Source organism: Acomys minous (assembly GCF_964271855.1).
Source record: "Acomys minous genome assembly, chromosome: 5".
Lineage (NCBI taxonomy): Eukaryota > Metazoa > Chordata > Mammalia > Rodentia > Muridae > Acomys > Acomys minous.
In genome coordinates, this window is record NC_140494.1 from 1,982,163 (window position 1) to 1,994,775 (window position 12,613).

At 40.6% G+C, this 12,613-nt stretch overlaps 1 protein-coding gene across 7 annotated transcripts in view; it reads left to right on the forward strand.

Moving 5' to 3' along the window:
* Positions 1–12,613, forward strand: part of CHRM3 (cholinergic receptor muscarinic 3) — a 457,818-nt gene that overhangs the window by 126,305 nt on the left and 318,900 nt on the right. The window contains exon 3 of one of the 7 annotated variants that reach the window (XR_014779253.1): positions 1,814–2,000. The exons of the other annotated variants lie outside the window; for them this stretch is intronic. The gene's annotated coding sequence lies outside the window, so the exon portion shown is untranslated. Of the gene's footprint in view, positions 1–1,813; positions 2,001–12,613 lie in introns of those variants that run through there. 7 annotated transcript variants of the gene reach the window in all.

A 12,613-nucleotide genomic window follows, 5' to 3' on the forward strand; every position in this document is an offset into this window, starting at 1 on the left:
GCCCACGCCTATGTTCACGTCTGTAGTTCAGCAGTTGCCAGCCTGGGGGGCTCTCCCTGCACAAAGCCTTGGCTGGTCCCCTGCACATGTTCATTGTGAACCACCTGAAACAGCCACAGTGATTAGTTTATCCATCACAGGGTCCACCCACATTGACAGCCAGAGAGTATTTCACATGTAAAGTCCATCTGACTTTTAATTCAGGTCCTAATGTTATCTGCGGTTTCCTTCTGTGGGCACTCTGTCCTTCTTGTTTATTTTTCAGTAGCTTAAGACTTAGTGGGATTTTCCATCACGAGAGCAATGGTGGTTGTGGAGGAGGCTGTTGAGAATGACGCGTCTGGGGCTACAATCCTGTGTACCATGACCATAGCATGCAGCGGCTGCCTCACTGTCCCTGAATAAGTGGCCAAGTAAAAAGATGCCACTAGTTCATTTTGCCTACTTCCTGACCCTCTCAACATTTACAATCACTTGGTGCTCACAGAAATCACATTCTACTGTCTCGTTAGGCATTAGGTTATACGGAGAAGAAATCCTAGGGTCATTAGGTTGGAATACCAGCCTTACTAAATAGATGGCATTTTTACTGTTTTATTGGCCATTCTATATCTTCAGAAGGCTCCCTCTGTTGAAAACTGATCAAATCTGGTTTTTATCTAATACTTATTTTTAAAATATATCTCTAAACACACACACACACACACACACACACACACATACACACACACACACACTCACTCACACATATACATTTCAATGAAACGTGTCATTCAATGTAGAGATGGGCAGAGTTCAATAAAGACATAAGGTGTTCAGACCTGAACTCTGATGTAGTTTGGATACTGACAATAAATAAAAGTTTTATCAGAGTAATTTTAAGTGTTGGTAGAAAGAGAGGCATGGGGAGACTGAGGCACCAACCGAGGACCATGCATGGACAGGACCTAGGCCCCTACACAGAATAGGCAATGGGCAGATCGGGCATCTTGTGGTTCCCCTAGTAACGGGAGCGTGGGCTGTCCCTGACATGGACTTTGTTGCCTGCTTTGTGATCACTTCCCTCTGGCAGGGCTGCCTCTCCAGGCCACAGGGGAAAGGACGCATTCAGTCCTGATGTGACTTGAGGTAGTGGCGTGGGTTGGAGAGGACTTCCCTTTTCTGATTAATTAATTAGTTAATTAAAAAGAAAAATGGTAGACAAGGTGTAGCCATATTAGGCATAGTGTTATCATGGGAGAGGCAAGGGGAGAGAAAAGGTCAAGTCTTTCTCTCTCTTTTCTTTAAAAAGAGTTGTTGACATTTTTCTTTTTTAAATTTTATTATAATTTATTCATATTACATCCCAATTGTTATCCCCTCACTTGCATCTTCCCATTCCGACCCTCCCTCCCCTTCTCCCCTATTCCCGTCCCCTAGACCTCTGAAAGGGGGTCCTTCCTCCCCCATCACATGACTACAGCTTCCCAGGTCTCATCCAGAGAGCCAGCACCTCCTTTCTCTGTGTGCCTACAGGGCCTACCCACCAAGGGGGAAGTGATCAAATCATGGGCACTAGAGTATAGTTCATGTCAGAGGCAGTCCCCACTCTCCTGCCCCTGCCCCATCCCACCCCCGTGGAGAATGAGCTGTCCCTTGGCTGCATCTGAACAGGGTGTCTCGGTTCTCTGCACACATTGTCCTTGGTTGGTGCATCAGTGTGTGCAAGTCTCTAGAGGGGTCATGAGCTCCACAGGGAGGCCATCAAAGATGGTAGAGACGTCTCTTAATGTAAGAGCCTGCTAAGTGGCTGGGTATGTGCCTCACTTTGCAGAGTACCAGCCTAGCCTGTGTCACTTCTTGGGTGCAATCCCCAGCATGGCGTCACAGCACCTGGGAGATGAAAACAGGAGGACCAGGAGGAATTCAAGATCATCCTCAGTTTTGTAGCCAGTACTGAGCAGCCCACAGGAACCTCCTGACAGTCGGACCAGCCAACTGCGCATGTCCCGAAGGGTGGGTGAGAGGCTGAAGGGAGGGCTGTGGATCTTTGTGTGGCCTCTTTGCCAGCTGAGTTCCACCTAAAGCATCCTAACCTAGTGCCTGTCGTGACTGCACAGGCTGTGCATCATGTCTTTCCCGGTGTCTTGAAATGTGTACTTACTGATTAAGTCTACAATGCCAGTGAGCACCCTGTGACCTTAGATTGAACAGGAAATGGCCAGATTTGCTATGGTTCAAATATTCTTAGGAAAGTTGTCGATATGGATATTATCTTTTTTATTTTTTATTAATTTATTCATATTACATCTCAATTGTTAGCCCTTCCCCTGTTTCCTCCCATTCCTCCCTCCCTCCCACTTCCCCCCTTCTCCCCTCTCCTATGTCTGTGATTGAGGGAGACCTCCTCCCCCTGTGGAAGATGTGGAAGGTGACTTTTTTTTCATTTTCTTAGTCACAATTGTTCAGATTTATATTAATAATACTTTTAAGATAATATCCAAGAGATAGATATCTTCCACATCTTCCACATACTCCATATTTATATCCTGTCAACTACGTTTAGCAAGAGGTTTTAAGTGTCTTAAAGATGTGTACGTCAGCTGAGCTTGGTAGTTTATACCTATAATCTTATTGTTTGAAAAGCAGAGGCAGGAAGATGAGGAGTTCAAGGGCACACTTAGCTACACAGCGTGGTCCGTGTCTACCAGGGCCACATGGGATTCTACCTCAAAACCGCAAGCAGGGAGGCTGACAGAGGTGGCCTTGCAGTTAACAGCACGTGCTGCTCCTCTAGAGGACCGAAAATCAGTTCCAGCGTCCACATCTCAGAGGCTCACAGCATCTGTGATTCCAGTTCCAGAGGGGCAGACGCCCTCTTCTGGCTTCCACGGGTATCTGCACTCTCATGCATATGCTCCCACACAGGCACATACACATGATTAAAAATAAAATTGTCTTTAAAAAAAAATAAAAGAAAATGTAGAGTTTATCATTAAGCATGTTACTTTTAGAATCAGCCACACACCAGCCATAAGAAGGTTTCCCACTTCATGGTATCTCAGAATAGAATGACTACCTCTGTACTTATTTCTAAGAAAATAGTTTTTAAAGGTTTATGTCATCATAACAATTATTGTGTTTATTGTAACTACTTACTACCAGCACTCCCAAGCTGAGATCATTATGAAAGATTTTTAATAGTCATTTAATTTATATGTATGCTGTGTATACCCGAATGTACATATGTGTTTATAATGTTCACAAAGGTGTGAAGAGGGCATCATACTGGAGTGACAGATGGTTGTGAGCCATCATGTGGGTACAGGGAACAGAATCCAGGTCCTCTGCAAGGGCTATATGTACTCTTAACTGCTGAACCGTCTCTCTAGCCCCTCATAAAATATTCTTAAAGCATACATGCAAAAACTGCTATTTGTGTGTATAAACATTCATAGACTACACAGAAAGCATGTGTATGCTTTGTATAAATACTTAAGATACATATTTCATATGTCTAAGAAAGAAGCATATTAATCTGATTTTGTAAGTGTGGGCAAAATGTATGTTAGGGATTTTTAAACATTTGTGTGTGTTTCAGCTATTTATTTAAAAATACAGTGAGAAATAACAGAACCAAAGCAAAAAAGGACCCTAAATCAATGACTAAAAAGCTAAATACCACACAGAGTAGGACTTAAAATTGTTCAGTGCATATAAACAAACTGTACCATTCTTCAGTTTTGACAAGAAAGACTGCTTATTCCATTAACATGATGTTTCTCCTTTAAATGGTGTGTGTGTGTGTGTGTGTGTGTGTGTGTGTGTGTGTGTGTGTGTGTGTACATGTGTTGTCATAGTAGATCTGTGAGGTTCAGAGGACATTTCGGGATGGATTTTCTTTCCAGAAAGTTTCCAGAGCTTGAACTCAGGTCCTCAAACTTGTGTGACAAACACTTTCCCATTCTGAGCTATCTCACCTGCCCTAAGATGGTGCTTTTGAGCTCAGCAGGCTCCCTGGCACCATACTGGGCACTAGTAATACACAGTGAGGCCAGTTTGAGCTGATGAGGCCAAATTGTTAAGAAGTAAAATCTATCTGAAGAAGCTGAGCTTCAGATATATGGCTGTAGGTAAGTGGCAGCACTAAGCTAAAAAGATACTTCTAAGAGAGGAAATTGGGCTGACAGTGTCCACCAGAATTCAGTGCGTGAGCTGTTTTAGACTGACATGCAGCCATCGCCAAGAGGCACCTTTTGAAAAAATTACATATAGAGAACATTCGTCTGGTTATGTAAGCAGAAATATAAGAGCCACGTAGGCATTAGCACACTGCGAAAGCTTTGCATGCTCAAGTGAGTTAAGAGGCACAGCAAGAAGAATCCATCAATAAAAGAAGAGACTGTGTTTTTATTATTCCCAATGGTGATACATGGCAAGGCTCCAGGTTGTTTCCTACTTGTACATTAAGTCTCTATTTAGCATTTGAAAATTAAAATGTCTCCACTGGCTGTTTAACGTATGCTTTTGCTAAAGGACCTGCAGTTAGTTGTGTGTTGAAACTGAATGGCGATGCCCATCATCTGAGTTTGTGATTTTTCAGTCTGTGGCTAGCCATTCAGTCATCTGATATCACAGAGAGGAGACATATACCATGTGCAGTACATTGTGTAGGTAGCCAGGGGAAAAAAGGTATGTGCAAAGTAAGGGCACTCAGTGTTTGTATATGTGCGCCTGTGTGTGTCTTAGCTTGTGTGTGTTTGTATGCTTGTGTATACATGTGTGCAGTGTATGTGATGCTTCTGTGTATGTGTTAGTCTGTGTATGTGGTAGAGAAAATGCTAAATACTTGTATTCCTTTACAAATAGTAATATATATTTGATTATTCTTTAATTTACACGTGTGTGTGTACGTGTACGCATTTGCATGATGAGTGCAGATGTCATGACACAAGTGACTACCAGAGGATAACTTTATGGAGCTGGTTCTTTACTTACAGGTTTAGGTGGATTCAGAGAATTAAATTTAGATCTTCAGATTCTACAACAAGCACTTATACCTACTGAGTTATCTCAAATGGCCCCTTTGGATTTGTTTGTCTTATTTTCTTTGGTTTGAAGTACTGAGAATTACCCATGCTGGGCAAGTGCTTCACAATGGAGAGACACACATGCATAGTGCTCCATCATAAACATACATGTACAACACAATACACACATACACACATAGTGCTCCATGATAAATATATATATATTTGTACATATATATATATACAGTACACGCACACCAGCCAATAAACTTGATTTTGAACAACAGTGTCTTCTCTTTTTGTTTGTTTGTTTGGTTTTTGTTTGTTTGTTTTAGGTGGTTTTTTTATTTAAGATTTTATTTTATCTTGATGGCATATACCTTTATACTATTACATGTAAGTAGAAAAATTACATACAGCAGGAAGAACCACGAAACAATCAGAGATTATATGAATGTTACTTTAGTGTTGTTTTGGCTAATCGTATTTGGCAACCTTGTAGAAAACATCTTTCCTATCTTTGTGATTCTAAAATTCTGAATGAGAATCAATATCTGTCCTCTCTCATCTCTGCCAACTCAAAACCTCTATCTAGACCTAAAAACATCTTAGCTACTAAACAGCTTAGGTTAATTGTAAGACTAAACTATCTGGTCTTCAGTTCCATCAGAGACTTGAGAAAGAAAGAAAGTGAATTACTTGAGTGAACCAGAAGTGTAGGTTAGCAGCTTCCAGAATGAGAAGGAGGAAAAATGACAGAGACAGTTTACTGCCTGAACAGTCACCCTAAACTCTCTATAACATTGGAGCATCATCTTCAGCCTTCTGGCCCAATATATCTGACAGACATATTTGTGAGGCAGGAACTATTGAGGACTTGCTTACCCTGTCTTGGCAGAGTTTGGTCATTGACTCTGCCTGCATAAAAGTTTGTCCATTTTTAGGCAGACTTCTGTCTGTGGCAGAAATGAGGACATTTTACCCAGTGGCTGGTTTGCCACATTTGAAGCCATCTCCATAAGGAGGATCTTTGATGCTTATCATCTTCTTGAGGTAGGCTGAGTATTACCAGGAGCTAGCCTGTCTTGTTGTCAAAGAATCTTTAAGATATTAAAAGCTTCTTAAATGTCATATTCTGTAGGTCTCTGAGGCTTTGAAGACTTTATATAACTATCTTACTTTATCTATCTATGGGATTGTATCTATCTGTTAAACCTAGGGTGTATATTCTTGTGATTAAAAATAGCCTGGTAGTTGACATGACCATAGTTTGATCAACTAACAAATGGCTTGTATTACTTACCTATCCTAATCAGCCTGCAATAACACTTTCCAGGTATTGGAAATAAGCTTTGTATTATAATTGAGTTGTATGGGTTCAGTGCCTCATGTAAGAGTATTTATATGAGTATATACATAACGTGTGTAGAGAATAGTCTTAAATTTGAATTCTATATCAATGTATCAAAGTTAATCTAATTTTGTATCAATATACAAAATTCTATACCAATGAATTAAAGATAACCTTTTGTTAGTAACAAATAAGGCCTTTGGTTGAGGAGTAGATTTAATAATCTACTTTTTAATCCTATCATCCCAATGTATTTCTATACAGCCCCTTCTTTCTTTTCAACCCCTATCTCCATATCTAGGAAAGAAAGAAAGAGGAAGAGAGACATGCCTGAGTCCAGCCTCATCTTCTCTCTGAATAAGACCAATCATAACTTATAAGCAACTCCCAATGAAAAACAAGCATCTTCTTTTTATAAATGAAAGAATTCATGCATTTAACTCTCTTCCAAGCAGCACTTCACATTACAATGTAATATGACACCATACTCACTAAACTTTCAGATGCTAATCGAATCCTAGATAAGCATTTCAGCACTGTGCCCATGTCTCATTTGTCAAATGTTTTCATGCTTGCTTTAGCCATCCTAATATTTGGGACTGTTGTAGAATCTAAAGTAGAAATCCTCAGGACTGTTATGTACATCATCAGATTGTGCTAAAGAGGAGTGTGACTAAAAGGGGAGCCAAAAAACCAGAGTACTATGAAACCTCCAGTGAGGAGACCCTGCCACAAAGTGGGCAATTGGGTTTTTTTTTTATTGTTGTTGTTGTTGTTGCTCTGTAGTCAAAGTTCCATTTCTGTCTGTGTAGAAGAATGGCACTCATACCATATTCTGAGTGTTTAGTGCCTTGTCACAAGACAGTAGGCTGCGTAAGTAGGGCCATTGATCTGTTCGTGTTCCTGGTCCAGAAGTGTGATTCGGGATGTGTGTTTAAAAGCTTGTGACAAAGCAACAGTTTAAACATTGGGAAAACCAGTTATTGGACATATGTTCTTCCAGGCCAGTTTTCTAACAAGAGAGTTAATCAATCATTTTTAGTGATTTTGAGATACAATCTAATGATCTCTTTATTAAGCTCAGTAAGTCAAGAAAGTGTAATACTTATGCACTAGACTGCAGTAGCATCGATTGGCCTATTTATCCTGGAGGAAATAGAAAGCATAACTATGATGTAATCTAAAACAGCCTCCCTGGGGCTGGGCAGATGGCTCAGTGGGTAAAAGCACTTGGCCGTCCACATATGAGGTCCTGAATTTGGATCCCAGCCCTGTGGGGGCAAAACAGGAGGATGGCTGGGACTTGCTGAGCTCTAGCCTGCTCAGAGTTAGTGAGGGACCCATTCTCAAGGGGATAGTGTAGAGAGTGATACAGCAGGTCATTTCATGTCCTCTGCATACGCACAGGCTCATGCACCCATTCATACAACTGAACATACAACACACACACACACACACACACACACATCCTTACACAACCATACATGTGCACTTACATGCACAATAAAAATTTTTTTAAATATATAATTCCTTGTCTCTCTGTAAAGCACAGATTCATGTCTGAAAGCTTGGCTACTTTTTAAGTTCTCTGAATATATGATTTTAGAGGCTTTCTCAAATCCAGATTATTCACCCTCACACCATTGATTTAAAAACAAAGGCAATTCCAATGTTCAAAATACAAATAAGCACAAAAAAGTTTTCTAAACATTAATGGTAAGCCATTTGTTAAGTTAGCATTAAAAAAAATTCAAATCCAGGCATGGTGACACACCTTTAATCCCAGCACTTGGATTCAGAGGCAGGCATATTTCTGAGGTCTGAGTCAGGCTGGTCTACAGAGCAAGTTTCAGGGCAGCCAGGACTACACAGAGAAACCCTGTCTTGAAAAATGAAAAATGAAAAAAATTCATATTTCTAGAAGAATGTAAAACAAATGATATTGTTAAGTGGTTTTTTGACTATGGTATAATGTAGTGTGGAGACAGAGAAAAACTCTCAATGTTAATTCTACCTTTACCTTCTATCCTTTGTGGAGGAAGCAAAATTTTTAAATATTTATTATTATTATTATTATTATTATTATTATTATTATTATTATTATTATTATTATTATTATTATTATATATACAGTACTCTGCCTGCATGTACACCTGCATGCCAGAACAGGACATTAGATCATATTATAGATGGTTGTGAGCCACCATGTGATTGCTCAGAATTGAACTCAGGACCTCTGGAAGAGCAGTCAGTGCTCTGAACCTCTGAGCCATCTCTCCAGCCTGAGGAAGCAAATTTTAAGAGATTTCTTCTAGAACAAAAGATATCTGAAGTCTGTGCCCAGAGTACCAGGGGCCTGCACAATACAGCACTCTCAAAAGACTAATGCTCCATTCCAGAATCTAATACAACTATCAGTGAGCCTATCAACAAAAACAAAACCAGCCTCCTTGGAGAGTATATGCCTTCAGCTTTCACATAGAGAAGCATACGTTGTAAAGGACAAAAGTTACATGGAGAAATGGCATAGTGCTTGAAAGAAGGTGTTTCTCTTATAGTAGACCCGAATTTTCTTCTGTTCCCAGAAGCCACGTTGGGAATGAGATTACTACTTTTCTCACCTCCACATACATGTACACACACACACACATACACATGTGCACACACTAAATAAATATGAGTAAACAACTAGGTTAAGCACTCATGGCAGGGAAAAGCAATTACATATGAGGCATTCAGAGATGTTAGTTTACTCCAGGGTTGGTGTTCTCACTCTCTTGGAGATGATGCAAAGCAGAGGACAGGAGAAAGAAAGAATATTCATCAGATAGAGTTGGGTTGAATGCCCCCTCCATGTATTCCTTTCATCAGAATATACATCTCAAGGTTAGGGTACACTGATGAGGATTTTTAATTTTAGAAAGTAGACACAGTATGGACTTTAATACCATTCCTTCTTCACATCTGGGTAAAGAGCGCCACTGAGACTCGGGAGAAGCCTTCTGAAGCACGAGAGGCCGTCTTTGTTTTTCTGTTCAGACTCATTCTCTTCTCACCTGTGGATTGGATAAAGCCAACTGCTTCTTGGTGCTGTGGCAGTTCACATGTGACCCCAAGGCATAGAGGGCGAAGACAGGGCATCCCTGGGGACCAAGCTGACTGTCAACTAAATGAATCAGTGAGAAGTGAGCTCTGGGTTCAGTATTTAAAGTAGAGAATGATCCAGGGCACCAGAGATCAACCTTTGGTCTACCCAGACACACACACACACACACACACACACACAACAACAACAACAACAACAACAACAACAATACATATGAACCTGTACCTATGCTCTGAGTTCCCCCACGACTCTTCAAACTTCTTCTAAAACTCTTCTCCTCTTCACCTTGTCTACTCGGACCTTAGGTTTTATTGTTTGACCATTACAAAGAAGTGTTCAGTGTGGCTACAGCATTAGTCTCTTCTGACATTTCATTTACCTTGACATCAGACATTCTTTGTAACACACTTAACTACTTTTCTAATGCTGTGGATAAGACAACACGCCCAGGACAGCCTAGAGCAGAAAGAGTTAGTTCTAGAAGCTTAGCAACGCTCATGGCGGGAGCGTGGCAGCAGGCAGAGAGGCATGGCACTGGAACGGTAACTGAGAGCTTACATCTTGTGATACAACCACGAGGCAGAGAGAGAGACACTGAGGATGGCGTAGGCTTTTGAAGCTTCATAGCCTCCAGCAGGGCTACACTTTCTAATCCTTCCCAAACAGTTCAGGCAACTGAGGACCAAACATTCACATATACGACCCTTTGGAGGCCATTTTTATTCAGACCGCTGCACAAATGCCTGATAGTTTTATTCTCTGTGTATATCTCCTATAGCCTACCCTCTTTGTTTTGAAAATCCAGACACATTTCCAGCGTGGATAAGCAGCCCTATAATATGTGCTTTCTCAAACCAATAATGATAAACCGCATCCCACACAATCCAACATTTTCAGCTCTTTTCTGTCAGCGGACAGGGGACTAGTCCATATCCCCCAACCTAGAAAACCCTCCCCTTCTCTTCCACCTTGGTTATGTCTAATCACATTTGACATTGTGACCAAAAGTGTTTGCCATTGTCAAAGTGTTCTGAACCACCTGAGTCCATTCCTTTGTTTGTTTACTAGGAGTCTAGTAGATAAAATTGAATAATTCACTCTTTGTATGTTTATCTTGCTGTCCTTAGTAATGTTAGGTAGATCCGTTCACAGTGTGGGGCTCCTAAAAGATGTTCAACGAGGGATTTAGCTAGTATTTGTACCTAGAAACTTCAAAGTCATCTACCAGTGTTCCTTCACCAACTCCACCTTCCTCTCTCCTTGTGCCCACTGGCCCACTGATACAACCCCCCCCACCAAGACTTGTAAGGCCTGAATTTTCTCACACAACATCCATTTCCCATCACTTTCCCTTTAAAGTACTTTCCATGAGTCTATGGGTTTTGTAGTCTGTGAAACAGTCTTATTGGCAAAGCACTCTATCTTCACACTCAGAGTCTAGTAGGATGCCATGAATAACCAACCAACGCTCTGGACCTGGGTCCTGATCATGGAGCTTGGTTCTGCTAGACGGTGCCTAACATGAGCGATCACTAGGCTTCCCCAAAGGACTTTCCAACAGTCCCTTGAAAACTCACGTTAACACTTGTGATTAATAATGACTCTTGAGTTTCTGTTAAATTTGACCACATAAAACACAGGCTTCCTAACTGCTTCGTTAATGGATAAAATTTGGGGTTTTGCAGGGGGCACGCCAACAATGCACTGTTTGCTTGCTATATCAGAGTTAACCTTGAAATGTTGATGGGCTGGTTTTAGATGTGAAATGCCTCTCTCGGGTTTTCAGTTAAGGTTAGAGAGAGTTTCAGAGGAGTACAATGGCTTTGCCTCAGTAATAGAAGTTATCGCTATTGTGGGAAGATAGCCAACCGTTCTTACACCTGGATGGACTCAGTTGTGAACACATCATTTGAGAATCGAGAGAACCTACACCCAATCTGGGTGTCTTGCCTAAAAACATTTCTATTATGGCAGGGGTGATAGCACGGTGGATGAAACCATGAGAACCGGAGCTTGAATCCCTAGGATCCACAGAGGAAGCTGGGTGTGGTCACACACTTGCCTGTAGCCTGTCACGCCAGGCCTGCACATTCTGAGGCAGGAGGATTGCTAAGGCCAGCTGGCAGCCAGCCGAGCTCTAAGTTCAGTGAGTGACCCTGTCTTAGGGGAAAACACAGAGAGTGATGAAGCAGAGCACCCGAATTCCTCCTCTGGCTCTGCCAGTGCAATAGAAGATGCATATCTGCACATGGGTGCAGTCAGCACACCTGTACAACACACACACACACACACACACACACAAACTGTATTTACAACTTTGATTAAATAGACATGGGATCAATGACCTAGAGACTCTCTCTGTGGTAACTAACTTTGTGGGGAGCTAAGTAGACATTGAACAAGAGTCTATTTATTTGTAGGAAGCTAATTTAAAGGAGAAAGAACGAATGTGAGAAATGAGGAAACCTTGCTCTTTTTTAAAAAATTAAAATAATTCTGGGCTATCCGGTAGCTGATTGAGCTAAAGCATTCCTCTTTGGCATGAGGATGGTAATAAAGGCAGAAGATGATCAAAATCATGCTAAGCTTCCTGGAACCAAGCTGTGCAAAGGAGAGAGGGGGGGAGTTTTATAAGCTAAATTCCTAGCTATCTTTAATATTTCTCATTTAATCATTTAGGAGTTGTACTAGAATGAATAATTACCAATTGAATACAATTGACTATGCATGCTAGAAAGTGAATCTCCACCCGTGTTATTCATGACAAATAAAGGAAATTGAAATCAGATTTAAAATTAATTTTGCAAAATAATGACCATTTTATCTAATCATTGAAAAAAATAAACCAGAAGTATAATGTAAAGTAGGACACATGTCATACTTTATAATACTGCATATGATTGTCCCAAATAAGGAAAGATCAGAATTGTGTGGACCAGGAGTTGGGAATCTGCAAAAAATATAAGATGTGTAATGGACAATATTATACAACGTAGAAATAGAAATGAAGAGAAAATATTTAATGTAACTAAAATATGAACTGTAGTATCTGAATTATATGAGGCAAGAAGATTTAAATGTGATCAAAGTAAGATTTACATTTAACTCTTCAAAAAGCGTTTGTAGTAATTCTTTAAAGGTGTCCTA